This window comes from Anabrus simplex, chromosome 10 (genome assembly GCF_040414725.1).
Source record: "Anabrus simplex isolate iqAnaSimp1 chromosome 10, ASM4041472v1, whole genome shotgun sequence".
In the NCBI taxonomy this organism is placed as follows: domain Eukaryota; kingdom Metazoa; phylum Arthropoda; class Insecta; order Orthoptera; family Tettigoniidae; genus Anabrus; species Anabrus simplex.
In genome coordinates, this window is record NC_090274.1 from 121,766,653 (window position 1) to 121,784,971 (window position 18,319).

The window sequence follows — 18,319 nt, forward strand, 5'->3', positions numbered from 1 at the left end:
TTCTACTGTTACTTGTAGGTAATGCTTTTCTTTTTGATACACGGACTTTGTTCAGTTTTCTCCTATTATCGAATCTGACCTCATCTTGTATTTTTGGGGGCATTTCATTAACAGCTACTTCCGACTCAATAATCACTTTGGTAGTGGCATTGATTATATTCATGTTCGACCAATTGTGTTTCGACCTTTTTCTAGTAGGCCTATCTTGTTTTCCTGCTCCGTTAGTACTGTTTCTGACAAATTTATAATGGGAGGGTGAAATTTGTCAATCAAGTTGTTTAAATTGTTATGATTTTCTGTTTTGCTTTTGTACCCGTTTTTGTCGCATTAGCCTTAAGTGTGTTGAGATTTCTGTTAAGTACGAGCTGTTTTTGGGCTAATATTTCCTGCTCTCTTCCTGAAAATTTCTCCTTTTCTCTCAAGAAGAGAGCAGAACATATTTTAAGTTCAACATTGTGACTAACTTAATAGGTGTTCCTTATTTATTTATTTATAAATCAAAAATTATTCTATTTCAAGTGTTTTATTAAATGACAAAGCAAACACAAAGAAACATTTTATTCTTTTTCAGATTTAAATAAGGATTTGAGTTCCAAGAGCAGAGCAGATTTAAAATTTCAGCATATAGTGACTAATTTATTACATTTTATTCAATTATGATTTGAAAATATATATTTTAAAGTCTGTAATAAATAACATAGTAAGTAAGTAAAGTTGAAACAGAAAGAAATTTTTAACAATTTCAAAGAATTATCTATAATTGTCCTGTTGATACGTATATTTGTAATAATGCACAAAGTCCAAATGTTATTGAATTTTTGGCACCGCTGAAGAAGAGAGTAGTTAGCTCTAGAAACATGTACGGTAATTAAGTTAAATAAAATATGTAAAGTACTGACAAGACGGGAACGTGTTTTATAGAAATTTGAATATAAGTCAATACGGACAGGATTAATCAACATGGTGGAAATAATAATATTCTCGCCATAAAATGGAAAGAGAGAAAGGATGTGAATTTACTTTCAACTGTTGATAAGGACTTCGACTTTGATGTGAGAATTCAAAGAAAATGAGGTTGAGGAGAGGAAGTAGTGAAAAACCCCAAAGGTACTGGAAGATATACCCAGAAAATGAATGCAGTATATCGTCAAGACCAAGTCCTCGCGTATTTCCCTGTAACGCGATGGACTATGCTGTATCTATTGGATATGGCTATACATTGTGTTTATGAAGGTTACTGGCAGGTGGCTGCATTATACAGAATTTCTCAGTGCATTTGCCAAGCAATTGTAGCAGAGTGTTGGACAACAAAAGGAAGATCACCCAGTCAACACAGCCACCTGAGGCTTCTGGCAAATGTATGGGGCATTTTCCAGTGCCTATTCCTCCAACAGAAAGGAAGAAACATCCTTCTAGGCCCTGCAAAGTTTGCAAGGGTCATAAATAAGGTCCGAAGAGAGGTGGCTATGTGAAAAATGTGATATTGCTCCATTTGGAGAGCTGCTTCAAAAATTATCACACAACGATTCACTACTGAAGACTGAGAAACAGTTAATGAACAGTTAGGAATTGACCTGTGAAGTATATAGCTTTGAAATATAGCCAGTTTTTGACCAAGCGTCAATTTACAAAATTAAAACACAATTTTCTAAACTAAATAGTCTTCTGCCCCTGCAGGTTAGACTATTAGTCAGGTTCCAATGAATTATTTAAAGTATAGTTTCAGAACTTTGCTGCTTTAAAAGTGGGAAACCACAGAAAACCATCTTTGGAAGAATGGCTGAAAGAGAAGTGCAAGGATGTTCAAGGCTTTATGGTCCGAGGAAAGGTAGAAAATGCACGCAGACAAATCAATGAACCCTTTGGAGAAAGGAAAACTAGGTAAGAAAGAGTAGTGATGGGTGACACAACAGTGCTGATAAATTGGATATGGAGGAACATAGACAACAGCTTGCTGGTAATCCTATGAAACTACAGTCCAACAATCGGGCTCATTTCGTATGTGCATCTTTCCCACTTTATCCAAGAAATTGCCCCTCAACAAGAGCTCAGATGGAAAGAAAATCTAGCAAAAAAACATAAAGCACAAATATGACACGAACATATCCAACACCATTATCAAGGTAAAGAAGTAGATGATAGCATTCTGGAAAAATAACATGCTGCTGATGCTGATGAAATGGGAGTCCCAATTTTGAAGTCAGAATTTGAGAAGTTTTGAAAGAACTAAGTATAAAAAAGGCACCAGGAATTGATGACATACCCTCAGAATTACCGATTGCCGTAAGAGAAACCAGCACGGTGAGGTTATTCGCTTTATTGTGCAAGATACATGGAAAAGGAGAATTGCCAAATGATTTTTGGCAAAATGATGTTTTATCTATTCCTGTGAAAGCCGCTGCTGAAAAGTGTGAAAACTATCATACAAATAGTTTGGTATGGAAAGGCAACTAGTTGGAGGACATCAATTTGGCTACAGAAGAAATGTAGGAACACATGAAACAATCCTGACTTTACGTCTGATCTTAGAGGATTGAATTACCGGGCGAGTTGGCCGTACGCGTAGAGGCGCGCGGCTGTGAGCTTGCATCCGGGAGATAGGGGGTTCAAATCCCACTGTTGGCAGCCCTGAAGATGGTTTACCGTGGTTTCCCATTTTCACACCAGGCAAATGCTGGGGCTGTACCTTAATTAAGGCCACGGCAGCTTCCTTCCAACTCCAAGGCCAATCCTATCCCATCGTCGCTATAAGACCTATCTGTGTCGGTGCGACGTTAAGACCCTAGCAAAAAAAGCATTGAATTAAGAGGGACCGGCACACATACATATTACCCGTAGAAAAACAAAAGACATTCATTATCAGATACCGAGAAAGAAGAACAATTTACAATATGCAAAACATCAGTCTGCTGTGATAAGAATCGAAGACATTGAGAAAGCAGCAGTATTCCTTAACAGAGTCAGGCAGGACTGGAGGTTCCCCCTCCTTCACAATGTTTATATAGAAGAAAGAAGCAGTAAAGAAAATCAAAGAGGAATGTGTAAAGAGTATCGCAATGAAAGGAGAGGAAATCAAATCTCTCAAGTTTGCACATGATATTGTTTTTTATCTCAGTTTGCAGAAGATCTGGAGAAATTGTTGAATGGTACAGGCAGAGTCTGGGGGAAAGAGTACAAGACCAAAATAAATAAAACCCAAAAAAAAAGTAATGGAGTGCAGTAGGAAAAAAGTCAGCTGACGGAGGAAAAATGAGATTAGGATATGAACTTCTACAGGTAGCAGATGAATATTGTTACTTGGGTAATAAATAAACTAAGGACAGCCAAAGTAATGAGGACGTAAAATGCAGATTACAGTCTAGCACAAGCAAGGAAGGCCATTCTTCAGAAAACAAATTTGCACCTTTCAAACAGTGATAAACGGATTACTTAGATGTTTTTGAACACATCTGCCTGAAGCTTGGTGTTGTATGGAAGAAAAACATGGATGCTAACTAGCTCAGGAAAAAAAGGGTAGAAGCTCCTTAAATAGTGTTAAAAATGAATGCTGTAGTGAGTTGTGTAGATTGAATCATGAACGAAAGGTACAGAATTAAATTGGTAATATCGGTAAATTTGACAAGAAGTGATAGAATGATAGGACATATCTTAAGACACCCAGGACTTGTTCAGTTGGTTTTTGACAGAATTGTGGTCAGTAAGAGCATTAGGGGTAGAACAAGATATGAATATGACAAGCAGGCCAGAAGAGATGTAGGATGTAGTAGTTATCTAGAGATGAAAAAGACACCACAGGATAGGGGCACATGAAGTGCTGCATCACATCAGTCTTTGGACTGGTGACTCTCAAACAATAACATATGAGAAATTGTATCCTGGTTAACAGAGACTGCAATTTGTTTCCAAGAGGACATGCTGAGAACCCGGTTATATTCATTAATCAAGATGAAAGAGCCAGTCCAGTACACTTATAAAGTAGACTGTATTTAAGCCAAACATGGTCATACTGTATTACACCTTTCTCCATATCACCCGGTATTGAATCCCATTAAGTTGATATGGTCAAGTGTCAAGAATGGCATTTCTGAACAAAATGTGATGTACAGATTGGCAGCATTTCTATAATATATGGTGAACAAATTGTTTCTATTACAAATGAGGACTGGAAGTAAAATTTGCGAGCATGTAAATAAATTTGAACATCAGTAATTTCAAATGAAGGTTTATTTGATTATGGTAAACATAAACATGGGAAGTGAATTGGATAGAAATAGTGACAGTGATGGAAGCTATACTGAAACCGCAAGAGAAAGTGGTAATAAAATGACAATGCCAGCGGAAGTGAAATAGGCATGAATAGAGAATATGATGAAGCAGTGGGAGGGGCATTCTCTAAGAGATTTAGTATGCCTAGATATAGTGACAGTGAATGATCCATAGTCTTCTATCAAGTGATTAACATACTGAGTTATGTGTAATGTGCAGTTATATGTGTAATTATTGGAAGGATTTGTGAAAGGCTTCTTAACAGGAATACTATAATTTATGATGAGATTGTACATTTCATAGGGCATGCATTGTACAATATCCTCTTATACTCTCCTGTGTATGCTCGAACCTAGTCCTTGTCACCTTCCACTACAGCGCACTTCCCGTCCTGCACTTAAATGAATGTTCCCCACAATTTGCGAAAGCTGTACCCAAAGATTGTGACTCAGTCCTCAACACAACAAAGGTATAGAAAAGAAACCTACACCATTAGGAAACTTCCTGATGTGTAACATACAGGCAGACAGGGTAAAAAGTATGGTAAATCTAGAGAGTAACATAGGACCATTGTGCTGAAACCAAATGCTGGAGAAACCAAAGACTATCTTCATTAGCATGTGGCAACTCCTATCCTGATACGATCACAGAATCAAGCTCTTAAAGAGGATAACAAAATGCTGTATCCTCTCTTTCCTACTAAATACTGTAGAGGCCTATATATTTTATTATCCACAGAAAAGAGAATCCAAACTTTCAAGATGTGGATATATAATGGCAAATTGTGTAATTCATGTGGGTTATTTTCATGTCGCACCAATGGAGATAGATCTTATGCCGACAAAACGGTAGGAAACGGCTAGGAGTAAAAAAGGAAGCAGCCATGGCCTCAATTAAGGTACAGCCCCAACATATTAATGATAAGAAAATGGGAAATAAAAACCACTTTCAGGGCTGCCGACAGTGGGCTACCCCACACAAGGAGCTGTCAACCTCAGCTTATCAAGACAATTTAACTCAAGAGGCTGAAATACACATATCGCATTATGAGGACTCCTAAAAAGGGCAGTCAGTTACAAGTAATATTTAGAGGAAAAAATTTAGGCAGAAGAGGACTTAAAGATGACGGACATCTCAGATCAATATTTTGAAGAAATGGGTTGGAGCTCTTTGGCACATGACAAAAGGAAGAGAGCCATGCTTGTAGCCAAAATCCAGTTCGGATAAGGTACCAGCAACAGTGAAGAAACCAGCCAACAGATGCCGTGCAGTGGAGGGACTTGATCAATAATAGCTGCTATGTATTAACTAGCATAAAATTTCAAGCTACCTGAAGAAATTATGAAAATCCTTTCAAATAATGGAAATCTCACTATACATCTTTCCAAGGATCTTCAAAATATCTGCGCAAAAATGAGGTTTTGCTCAATTAAGTTTATTCAGCAGTGTGTTGGATTTTCCATTATCAGAAAAATGACATCAAAATATTAGATTACTTCAAATGTGTTCACCTGTGTTTCTGTTGGCACTGCCAACTGTGATTTTGGTTCTTCATTCAAATGCATCTCTTCTGATATAATTTTGTAATTGTCATGTGGAAAAGTTAATATATTAGGCAAATTTTTCAGACACATCTGGAAATGTATTTATATATGAGTGGGCTTAACAATTCATCATTTGCTAGTAAATAAGAGAGTTTCAGTTTCAAATCTTCAATATCATTTATCAGAAAATCTGAATGTTGTGTATCCATAAAAGCATGACGATTATGAGACCTTCAGGAGTGGAGGATAAATGCTCAGATTTAATTTTGAAAAGTAGAACAATTATATAAAATTAAACCTTTTAAAATAACACCGAGTGATCAGGAAAATGTACAGACATACTTACAAATAATCTGCTCATTATAAAGAAACCAATACTGAAATATTAAGAACTTCACAATTTATCACTGTTATCTTTCACGCCTTGTACCAACAAATACAGCTCAGCACGAAAATGTATCTTCCATATTTCCTCTTCTATATGAAGTGCTCAGCTTGAAAGCAGGGAGGATCCTCAATAGCCCTACCATCAGCTGCCATAGAGAGCTAGGTGTCACTGAGGAGGCAAACTAAGGAAATGAAGAGTAAGGTAGCTTTCCATTGCGTTCCTCCTCCAGCCAGACAGTGCTGTTACATACCAGTCTCTCATGAGCACGGTACTGTACACACAGACCTGCTATTTCACACCTTTTCCTATAGGATCTGGCTGTATTAGGAATGGTGTTGCCCGTACTGCTCATATCTCAGTCACTTTCATATCGTAAGAGCCAAGAATGAGACTGAGACCCAAAATACAAGTGACAAACTTGTTCTGGGCCAATCCAGAAGACAACAGGTATTGAGCACACAGTATCTCACCAGAAATGGAAGTCATAAGCCCTAAACAATTTAAACCATACCCTATAGGTTATCTACAATATCATAGAGGGCCTGTATGCCTGACATCAGTGCTCCTTGTGCAGGTACGAGTACATATGGTCAGCTGACAGGGATATTGCAACTTGCTTTACATTGCACCAACACAGAGAGGTCTTTTGGCGATGATGGGATAGGAAAGGGCTAGGAGTGGAAAGGAAGTGACTGTGGCCCTAATTAAGATATATCCCCAGAATATGCCTGGCATGACAACCAGAAATCACAGAAAGCCATCTTCAGGGCAGCCAACAGTGGGTTCAACCCACTATTTCCCGAATACAAGCTCATAACTGTATGACCCTAACCGCATGGCCACCTGATATATTGTGCATTGTGACAGGACTTCGTACGTATTGAGAAGCAAAAGGTCAGATTGTTGTCTCAAGAATGCCAGCCCTATGTTCAGCATATGCCTGCACAAATCAGTATAACTAATCCAAGGACACATTTTGTTATAAATAAATGTTACTGGATTCAATTCCTGCTAGTTAATAAACCTATTTTAATACTTTAACAGAGGAAGTACTGTGAGACAGAGTTATTATCAATTTGATCATGTTACTGACTTCCTTTTTAAAACCAAGGAATTAACTCAACAATGGGTTGTGAGGATGAAAGGAGACAAATTGTATCCCACCCAACAGAGTCATTTAGGCTGTGCATACTTCGAAGTTAAGTACATGTATCAAATGACCAGTGGCTATTACTGCCAAACATGGCATGGTTCTAAGCATTTTATTTTTCCTCATATTCGCAAACAAAGAAAATATTGTGCTCACTGCCAATAAAACATAACGAAAACCCAACAGAGGCAACTTGTTAAAATTAAAGTTGATATTGTGTAACACTCCAAAAATGCAAATACTGCACATATTTAATTGATTTAGTGGTATATTTTACACACTATTAAGTTAAAAGAAGATATATCATGGTTCAACCCTTTAATACTATTAAAAGAAGAAATGTAATGTTTACATTCCTATTTAATTATAACTGGTACCGGTTTTGACCATTATTCTTGGTCATAATCAGCCAATCACAAATACGTATAAAAGACAATGCCCAGGCAAATAAAATGTGAAGTTTACATAATTCATTCAGTAGCTGTTTGTGAAGCACTAAAAAACTTTAGGGAGCACTGAGTGTTGAAATTTCAGTCGATCACTAAAAAGAATAGAAGACAATGAATAGAGTCTACGTAAATGTAGTACGGAGCAAGTTCTTTAAGAGTAGCAAGACATATGTGCGGATCGGCACTGTGCTTCATGAACTACAACTAAAAATACATGTTTCATCCTAGACTTCTCCATAACATTGAAATTCCCTAAAGTGTTTTAGTGCTTCACAAACAGCAACTGATGGAATTATTTAAACTTCACATTTTATTTGCCAGTGCATTGTCTTTTACACTTACTTGTGATCGGCTGATGATGACCAGGAATAACGGTCGAAACCGGTACCAATTATAATTAAGTAGGAATGTAAAAATTACATTTCTTATTTTAATAGTATTGAAAGGTTGAACCATCATACATCTTCTTTTAATAGTGTGTAAAATATACCTCTAAATCAATTAAATATGTGCAGTACTTGCATCTTTTGCAGTGTTACATAATATCTATCAGCTTCATATCCATGCTGGCAGTACTGAATTATTCACCTACAGGGCTTCATTACATCCTTCTAATCAACACTAACTTCAGGCCAACTTCACTGATAACTTAAGGCCATGCTGCCAATGGGGGAATACACAGACTCTGCACTAATGCAATTCATATCTTGTATTGAATATGAGGATCCAATGGAGTCCATTAAAGGTATAATTCTTTTGTAGTGCACAAGCACTGACACATGTGGACTGGCTCAGTGTAATGAGTCTACATGAAACACATCCTTTTCTTATCATCATGGTTGAGATGCACAGTATGGAAGATATGACACATTTATCATTCTTTGCCTCAGTGCTTAGACATTCAAGTTTTTCTATAGGGGTCAGTTCAAAAAAAATGCAACGGAGCATGTTAGTAGTAGTAGTAGTAGTAGTAGTAGTAGTAGTAGCAGCAGCAGCATTATCATCAATATTCGGAATGGCTAAATTAAGATGAGAAGGACCATTCATTCAAAATCTTGTTTCATTCTTATTCTAATAGCAAGACTCATCCTTAATGGGGCTGACTGATCGAAAACACCATCAAGGTGGTGAACTAAAAGTGAACCAACACTCATTTTTGTATATCACGTAATAACGCAATAAATGATTTTATGTAAGAATGCATTTAGTGTTTTGTACTGCATAAAGAACAGAGGTATCTTCTGGATAACTTCAGAACTTGCTGCCAATAGTGGCAAACACGGACACTGTGCTAATGCCGTTGTTATCCATGAGCACGTTATGAAATGTCCAGTTACAGGAATAGATACATACATACATATTCATTATAGACTGTTATTCTATTTGGTGTTCAGTCTGCAAGCTGCTGTGAATGTAATTATCACCACTACAATTTCCTACTTCTAACTAGTTCTATATCTCTTATCTATTCATGTGAAACAGTCCAATCAACATCGCCTTGGTCTCCCTGTATTCTTCTTACCCTCCATGACCGACTCCATCATTCTCCTAGTTAACCTATCCTGCCCCATTCATCTCACATGACTGCACCACAATTCCCTCCATGACTACAGCTCCATCCATTGCGTTCAATCCTAACTTAGCTTTTATTTCTTCATAACAAGTACCTTACTGCCATTGTTCACACCTCTTTTTACCAACAATCATTCTTGCTACTTTTATGCCTGTTACTTCTAAGTTGTGAATAAGTTATCCTGTGTCTACCGAGCTTTCACTCCCGTATGGCAAAGTTGGTCCAAAAACACATCTATGTAAAGATAGTTTCGTCCAGGAGCTGACTTCATTCTTCCAGAATGCTGTTGATTGCAGCTGTGAGCAGACTGCATTAGCTTGATTCAATTTCATTTACTATATTACCAGTCTGGAAGTGCCCACATCCTAAAAATTTGAAATATCTACCTGTTCCAACTTCGTTTCCCCAATCTGACATTCATTTACTTTGGATGTCTTACCTACTGACATCAATTTAGTCATAGAAAGGCTAATTTTCATATCATACTCATTTTACCTATTTTCAAGTTCCAAGACAGTAGACTGCAGGCTTCAGGCAAAATCTGCCATTAAGCTAAAGTTGTCAGCATATGCCAGATTGCTTACTAAATTTTCACCTTACTGAATCCCTTCCTGCCAATTTATACCTTTTAGCAGATGATCTATGTAAAATACGAACAACAAAGATTTTTCAAAATTCTGGCAAATACAGAAAATACATACCTGACAGTTCCTTTGTGGTCCGAAACCACACTGCTTTTCGTCCTACTTACTCTGAAACACTGACCTCACCTCCCTTCCCCGTTGCCAGTAAACACCTTGGCTGGTATACTGATTATTAAGATACCTTGATAATTGATGCAATCCTTCCCCTTTGCTTGCTTATAGGTAGGTGCAAATACAGCTTCCACCCAATCTGAAGGTACCTTACTAACACTCCATGATAATCTTACTTTATGAAGCCATTTCAACTCTCCCTTCCCACTATACTTCACCATTTCAGGACTAATTTGATTTATTCGTGCTGCTTGATGACAATGGAGTATATCTACCATCCTTTCCAATACCTTAAGAATAATTTCACCAACATCATTGCCCTCTTGACACAAGAGTTCAGAAACAATAAGGACTGCAAGTAATATATGACACAGCAATGTTGCAGAAAAAAGACTGTGTACTATGACTGTGAAAATTATTTGTGTGAATTAATTTGATGAGTATGATGCTGAACTGCAAGAATGGTCTAAATATGGTATTGCTGAAGAGAGAAATTATGAAGGGGCTAGACGTAAAGGTTACATTCTACTTCATCAGGTTGTATTTAAGGACAATGCAACGATGTGAATTAGACCCACATTCGACACATCCAGTATAAGGAAGAGGGAGTTGTCACTGAATTACTGTATGACAAAGGTCCAAACTTAATTGAAATTCCCTCTCTTCTGTTCAGGTTTAGAGAGAGGCCAGTAGGTGTTAGAATATTACACATTGGCACTCGCACATCACTGCCGCACTTGCGTGAAAGATTTTCAGTTATACAAGGATGAAGGAGAAGCCACACAGACCATGCTGTCAAGATGTGTGAGATAAAAAATGGCACCAAGCTAAGAAGGCGGATGTTGATTCTGGAACTCTATCGGAAAACATGATAAAATATGCTGTGGTATTTGAGGCGACAGGTGTAGACCTTGTTGGACTCTTGTCACAGAAAGTAAAAAAGGAAGGCGCGAATTATGATCTTAACATGTGCTGTGTATACGCAGTGCACTTGGATCTTGTAAGCAATTTCATAACGAATGGATTTTTACTGAGTTTTCGATGGTTCATTACTCGATGGGAAAGACCAAAAGTGTCTACAACAATAGAACAAATTTCACTGGTACAGATAACTTGTTTTGATAGATAGATAAAGCCTTTATTTTCTGTGGCGAAGTTAGGGCTCTTGGCCCTTTCTTACACTTAAGTACACACATATTGTTATTATTCCATACAATGACATTGATTAACTTAAAATACCAAGAACTACAAATAACACTAATTTTTAAGACAAAATATGAATATATACACGCAAAGAAGAAAGAAAGAAAAAGTAACTGCTTACATAATACAGGTTTGAAAAAAAAATTCAATACACAACGAAAGAAATACGAATGTAACAATACTAGTAAGCTTAATAAAAATATTAAATGAAATCTAACTAATTGTATCCTTGCAAGACTAGATCTAAGTTAAATACTGTACTTACTACTAGCTATTTTTAGGCTACTTCTACTTCGTAAATACAGTTCGGATGCTTTTAATTTAAATTATCATATTAACTGAATATTTTTTGTACAATAATCTCATATCATTTTCACAATCACTCGTTCCACTCATACACGTACCTTGCTGGAAGCACTTAACGAGGAACTGCTGGCAGGAGATTTTAAATATGCTTTTTGATGCAGCATCCTTGATGTCTCTGGGAAGAGCATTCCACCATCCCGAAGCGGTGATAGTAAATGATCGATGGTATGTGGTTGTTCGGTGGACAGGTATTTCTAGGAGGGACACTGACCGAGTATCATGGAGATGTAAAGAACCAAGGTGACGAAAATTGCTGGAGAGATAAGCAGGGATGTCTTCCGTAAGTACCTGGTACACACGAGTATTTGCACGTAGTTTACGCCTGTCGTCTAGTCGTAACCAAGATAATTGTTTATAGTAGGGAGAAACTCGAGCGTCATACCGTAAATCCATAGCATATCTAAGACAAACATTTTGAGTGCGTTGTAGTTTCAAGCTTAATTCATTTGTTATATCCGTAAGAATTACATTACAGTAGTCAAAAATAGGAAATAATAATGAGCGAACAAGTTGAATTTTTAGTGATCGAGGGAATACATTTCTGAACCGTTTTAAGGGGTGCCACAATAAACCTTTATGCAGATATTCTTAACTTGCGCTGACCAGTTTAGAGTTTCCGTTATAATAACACCAAGGTTAGAAACTGATTCACAATAAAGTATAACAGTATTATTTAAAGTTACGGGAGGAATGCAAATTTGTTTTAAAATGTGAAGATTCTTTGATGTACCGATGATAATGTTTGCGTTTTATGGAGGTTTAATTTAAGGTTGTTTTTAATTGCATAGCTATTAATTTGCTCCAGGTCAGCATTTACATTACTACTGCTTGTTGTATATTATTAGTTCTAGTGTGGTAATAAATTTGCAGATCATGAGCATAAAGATGGTACTTGCAGTGCTTAATTGATCTGGTGATATCATTTATATATAAAGTGAATATGAGAGGGCCTAGGACTGACCCTTGTGGAACACCAATATTTTTTGTTCGCCACGTTGATTTATTGTTATTTGCAACCACACACTGCCGGCGGTTCGTGAGGTAAGAATAGAAAAATTCCAGCACTTTCTGGCTAAAGTTTAAGGACTGTAATTTGGGAAGAAGCAACCTAGGATCAACAGTATCAAATGCGCTCCTGAAATCTATAAGAGGAAGTATTGTCACTTGTTTGTTGTCCATCGCATATCTAATGTCATCTGTCACTTTCAGCAGAGCTGTCATGGTACTATGTTTTTTCTTAAAGCCTGATTGGTAAGAGTCGAGTAAAGCATATTTATGAAAGTACGTAAGGATTTGCTCACGTACCAGGTGTTCCAGCACTTTGGACAGGGGTGGTAGGATAGAAACTGGTCGGTAATCTGAAGGGATACTGGGTCCATCCTTTTTTGGGATTGGGATGATGAGGGCATCCTTCCACACCGTAATGAAAACTCTCTGGGTTAAACAGTAGTTAATAATGTGTGTTACGATCGGCAGAATGGCGCCAATGATATATTTGTAGGACAGTGGTATGCCGCCGTGTCCAGCAGCATTTGATCTGAGAGAATACATAACTCGTTTTACGTCATTTATACCAACCTCTTTAAAGACAAACGTATCTTAAATTGGCATAAAATGAACATTATTATTATTATTATTGTTATAAAAATTATTATTATTACTTGTACAGTTATGAAAATTGTTATTATTATTATTATTATTATTATTATAAAATTATTATTATCATTACTTGTACAGTTATGAAAATTGTTATTATTATTATTATTATTTTATTATTATTATTTGCTCTTACAGTGGATTCAGCAGACGTGAAGTATAAATTTAAGTCATCAAGGGATACATTCAGCGCTTGCTTTAATAACTTTCGACCTATACCCATCGTTCGTAATTGTTTTCATACTTCTGTCGAAATCTTGCATTTCGATACTTGACATATGTGTTTATATTTACTGTTTTTGATTAACTGTTTAACCTTGTTGCGGAGAACGCGGTAATTTTCAAAGTCATTAGCATTACCCGTTCGTTTAAACCTTCTGTACCATGAGTCACGGTTTGCCATTTCTGATTTAATCTTCTCACTAGTTTATTTATTTTTACGTCAAAATCACCCGTGTGTAAAATATCGTTCCACGGCAGATAATATGCTTCGTGTCGTATTATTTCCTTGTCCAGATTTTTTATATCCCTGCGTGTTATATATTTAGTTTCGTATTTTGGCATCTTTAATGAATAGCAGACATATATTAGATCATGGGTAGAAATACCTGGCACTGCAAGCTGTCCGTGTTTTAAAACTTTCTGAGTATTGTTAGTTATGATCAAGTCAACCAAAGTATGAGTCATCCGGTTAACTGTATGTAGATGATTAGTAGCGTTTAGAGGTAGGATGTTCAGGTCTAATTTAAAGAACATATTTTGTAAATGTAATGAGTCATTTGTCGCAGTCAGCAGATTTGTATTAAAATCTCAAAGTATAATTATACTTTCGTACAGTGGAATTAACTTGGCTAAGCAAATTTATGTCTTACGTCTGGGGGTTTATAAACTACTCCGATCAGTACTTTTTGATTGTTAGCCAAAACTTCTATAAACATAAACTCACGTCGATTGGGAATTGCCTGGTCTGAAGTAGCCACTATTTTACTTTTGAGATCATTACGACAGTATATAGCACACACTCCCCCTATACGTTTTCTTCGGTCTAGACGATGTAAAGTCATGTTATTTTGTTCAACAAGGCCTGAGTTTAGTGAGGGTTGTAACCAAGTCTCAGTTACACATATGCAGTGAAAGGTATTACTATCATGAAAGAGTGATTGTATTTCGTTAATGTGAGCCATTAACGATTGCGCGTTAATATGACAACACTGTAGGGATCGCCGATATCTTGAAAGACATTCCCTGAGAATGTTTCCCGCTGACGCTGTTGAAGGGTAGGGTGAGGGGGGCGACTGGGGAGGGGGTGGGAGCGGGTCACTGGCATCAAGGTCACTACAATCGGTAGAAATAACACTCGTATTATGACTAGCCATTATCTAGGAAATACTTCTGCTTACTCACCTTGTTTTCTCCACAAGTACTCACATTAACTCACACACATACACGCACATTTACTTAAAACTACATCATCATGCATTAATGCCATCTCAGTAATGGGTCAGTATCAATGCTCACTCGTGTTTTACATTAAACTAACAAGTTGTACCATTGTAGTAATTAACACCTTTCGTCCATTGTCACATAGCACAACAATGCGACCGTCTTGGCTCCAGACACGATTTAAGCCAAAGTGATCTCGTGCACGATTTAAAATGTTTTCCTGGTACCCGTGAGCGATTCCGTCAGGAGAAGGTGCGTGCGTTTTAGCCGACGTTTAGCCCCCCAAATGCGGTCACGATTCTAGTACCGCAGGAACTTAATAATCAAAGGGCGTTTACCCGTGGCAACCACATCAGCCGTTGTTCACTTTGGAACACCTAGGCGATGGCAACGGTCAATGTCTGACATATTAAACTCGATATCCAGTTTTTCTTTAATAGTTGATAATACTTTAGCATACACGTTTTCACCTGGTGCTTCCGGGACGCCATGCAAAATTAGACAGTTTTGGCGGCTGTATTGTTCCGCTTCGTCCATCCGTTCACTTTGCTCGTTCAGCTTTTCCTCTATTTTTAAAATATTGTTTTTAATGTATTTCATTTCACCAGACACGTTCTCTTGAAACGCACAGAACTTCTCCTCCAGCCGCTGTAGTTTCTCCTCCCGGTTGGTGCTGCTGGTCGCCTCCTTGAGTTGGGCGCGAAAATGCTGCATTGCATCTTCAATTGCCGATACCTTTTGAACTACATCCCGTAGCGTCATGTTTTTTGTCAGTATTGGACGGTGATTATTAAAACTATGTAGATGAGGTCACGAATGGCACTTAGTTGCTGTTTATCTTGCAGATTTACGAGTTTGCCTTGACACACACTTTACACTATGACTCAGCTCTCCACCATCTTGTAATTGATAAACTGTCGACTAAAACCACACAGAAAGAGAGTCCACAATGCAGCAAATAGAGTAAAGCATTAACCACGCCAAAGCAGACTGGTGGGGTGGTTGGTGGCAAAGTCTGATTCAGATAGTAAAGAGAAATTTGAGATGTGTCCTCGGGAGAGCTTCACTGTGTTGCGATGAGATGACGACACTACTGTGTGAGTGTGAAGCCGTCATTAATTCCCGTCCTCTTAGCTACTTGCCTGAGAAGCCTGAAGATCTCAACCAACTTTCACCTTCAAGTATTTTGCAAGGCGATGTCTGCATGGGAATACCATATTTAGATCAACTGGATTCTGTGAAGTTGTCAAAGAGATGTTGATTTCTACTACAGTTGCAACAAGATTTTGAGAAGAGTAACTTACCTAAGTCAGTTGATCAAGAAGAAGAATAAAATGTCTATAAAAACTGGAGGAGATGTGGTGCTGGTTGCAGCTGATGGAAGAACTGGATCGAATGGCCATTAGCACGGGTGCTAGAAGTGTATCGTGGGAAAAAGTTGGAAACAGTGTCATGTGAGGTGACTAGTCCACATCAGTGACTTCTGAAACTGTAAAGGAGGATGCTAATGACTGCCCCAGTAGCTTTCCCTCTCATAAACAGTCTGACTCATCACTCCTCAAACTGGTATTATGACAGCACTTCTACCGTTTCATATGAATATAAGAACTGATTAAATCCGAGTAATTTACAATAAATGTGAAGTTCCTCACAGGTAAAAAGAAAGTTTCTCACAGGCTATGTGCTTTAGGAATTAAGACTGTAGGGCATTCTGAAAATATATCTCCATCATTAATCCCCCTATCAAAATAGTGTACATGAGCAGAAAGTTCTACAAGCAGATTTCCTGTAAGATTGGTAGATTTCAAATACGGATGGCCATGTATATTTTTGGGAGAGTAAAATTACTGTTGCAGTCTTCACATAAATCCCCAGTCAATTCATGGATGTTGAAATGATACTGAACTTAAAAACTACCCATGGATAAGAGGATTCTAAATGTGGGTTAAAATACATCCAGTAGTTTTTCAGTTACAAGAACTCAAACAACAACAAAAAAGAAAGGCACAACCCCTAAGCTAAAAAATATTTAGGTACATTATTACACCTGAAATGGATAACTAAAAGAAAATGCTGCCAAAATAATCAATATATAGATTCACAGTTGTTACACTTTTTTGATATAGATTACAGTCAGTACTAATATGCATGGCTTATCAGTCCATGGACTAGAATGATGCAGATTTCCATTTCAATTTATCCAGTCCTACCGGCTTCTTCTCTATCTAGCACAGTGTTATCCGAGAAATTTTGTCAGCCGGGTATAAGGAATGAGTGGCTACATAGGGAATACTACGCATTAAAATGGATATATTTTTTTTAAATTTATACCCCTCACGGCATTCGTATTAACAGTAACTGCAAAATTGAACTATTTTTAGTATTTTTACCCTAAATTAGACAACAGAGAATTTTGAACTTCTAGTGTTCTATTGCTCATTCATAATCGTTCAATTTCTGGGATTACTATTCAATTGCTATGGAATGCCATATGGGTTTGTGACATCATTCAAAACCGCTAAACAACTAAACTCTGATGTAATTATGCTGAAAATAATGATTGATCATTTAATTAAACAGTGCATATCTTTATGTTAGCTGGGCAGTCAGTGAACATGGCAGGTCACTTCACCCATTAAGAGGTCTTAGGGATAGCATTGTAGTTGAAGTAATATTTACTACAATTCTTTTATCATATTAACATTATGGCATGCCCTATCACTCTAAGCCTCTAGATTTGCTCCTAAACTAAATTAATGAAACCCTGCAGGAATTTGTTTCTAAAAAGATAACAGGTTGTTATAACATTCCTTCAATTGTGGTAGATTTCATAGAACATTAATAAAGCTGGACTCGTGGTGTAGGGAGCACTCCTGTCACCTGGCGGCCCCAGGTTCGATTCCCAACTGGGTCGGGGGTTTCCAATTTTAAATGAATAATATCCCTGGCCTGGGGACTGGGGTTTGTGTCATCCTTAAAATCCTTTCCTTACATTCAACACTCTACACTGACTCCATTCCAATTATATGCAGGTTCATATTAGATGGTGCAATTAGGGGCGAAGATCTCTACAGTTCGATGCCCCAACCAAACAGCATTATAAATAATAAATAAAGCTGTTGCAGTACCTATAGCCACACAATCAGATCAGGTGATACCAGTGTTGTTACATCATGGTAGAAAAAGAGGTGGTCAACTATTTTGCCATTAACTGGTTTTTAAATAGGGTATAAGATGACTTTTTCACTTCAATGGAGTACTTAACCATCTCACTATCCACATGAGTGCTGTAAATTCCTCACCCTAACAGGGAATTAGTACAGTATTCCTCTAGATTTATCCCTCTGTGCAATCTCAAAAGCAACACTTTAGGAAGCTTTAAGGGTATTGTCATAGTGAAAAATCCAATTATCAAAGTTGACCATCAATAATATAAAAAGTTTTCAATCAGGAGAAAAGATGAGTAAAAATCACTAATGAGCAAGCTCCCCATATAAACGTTAATTTAAATCTGTTCGTGCCAAAG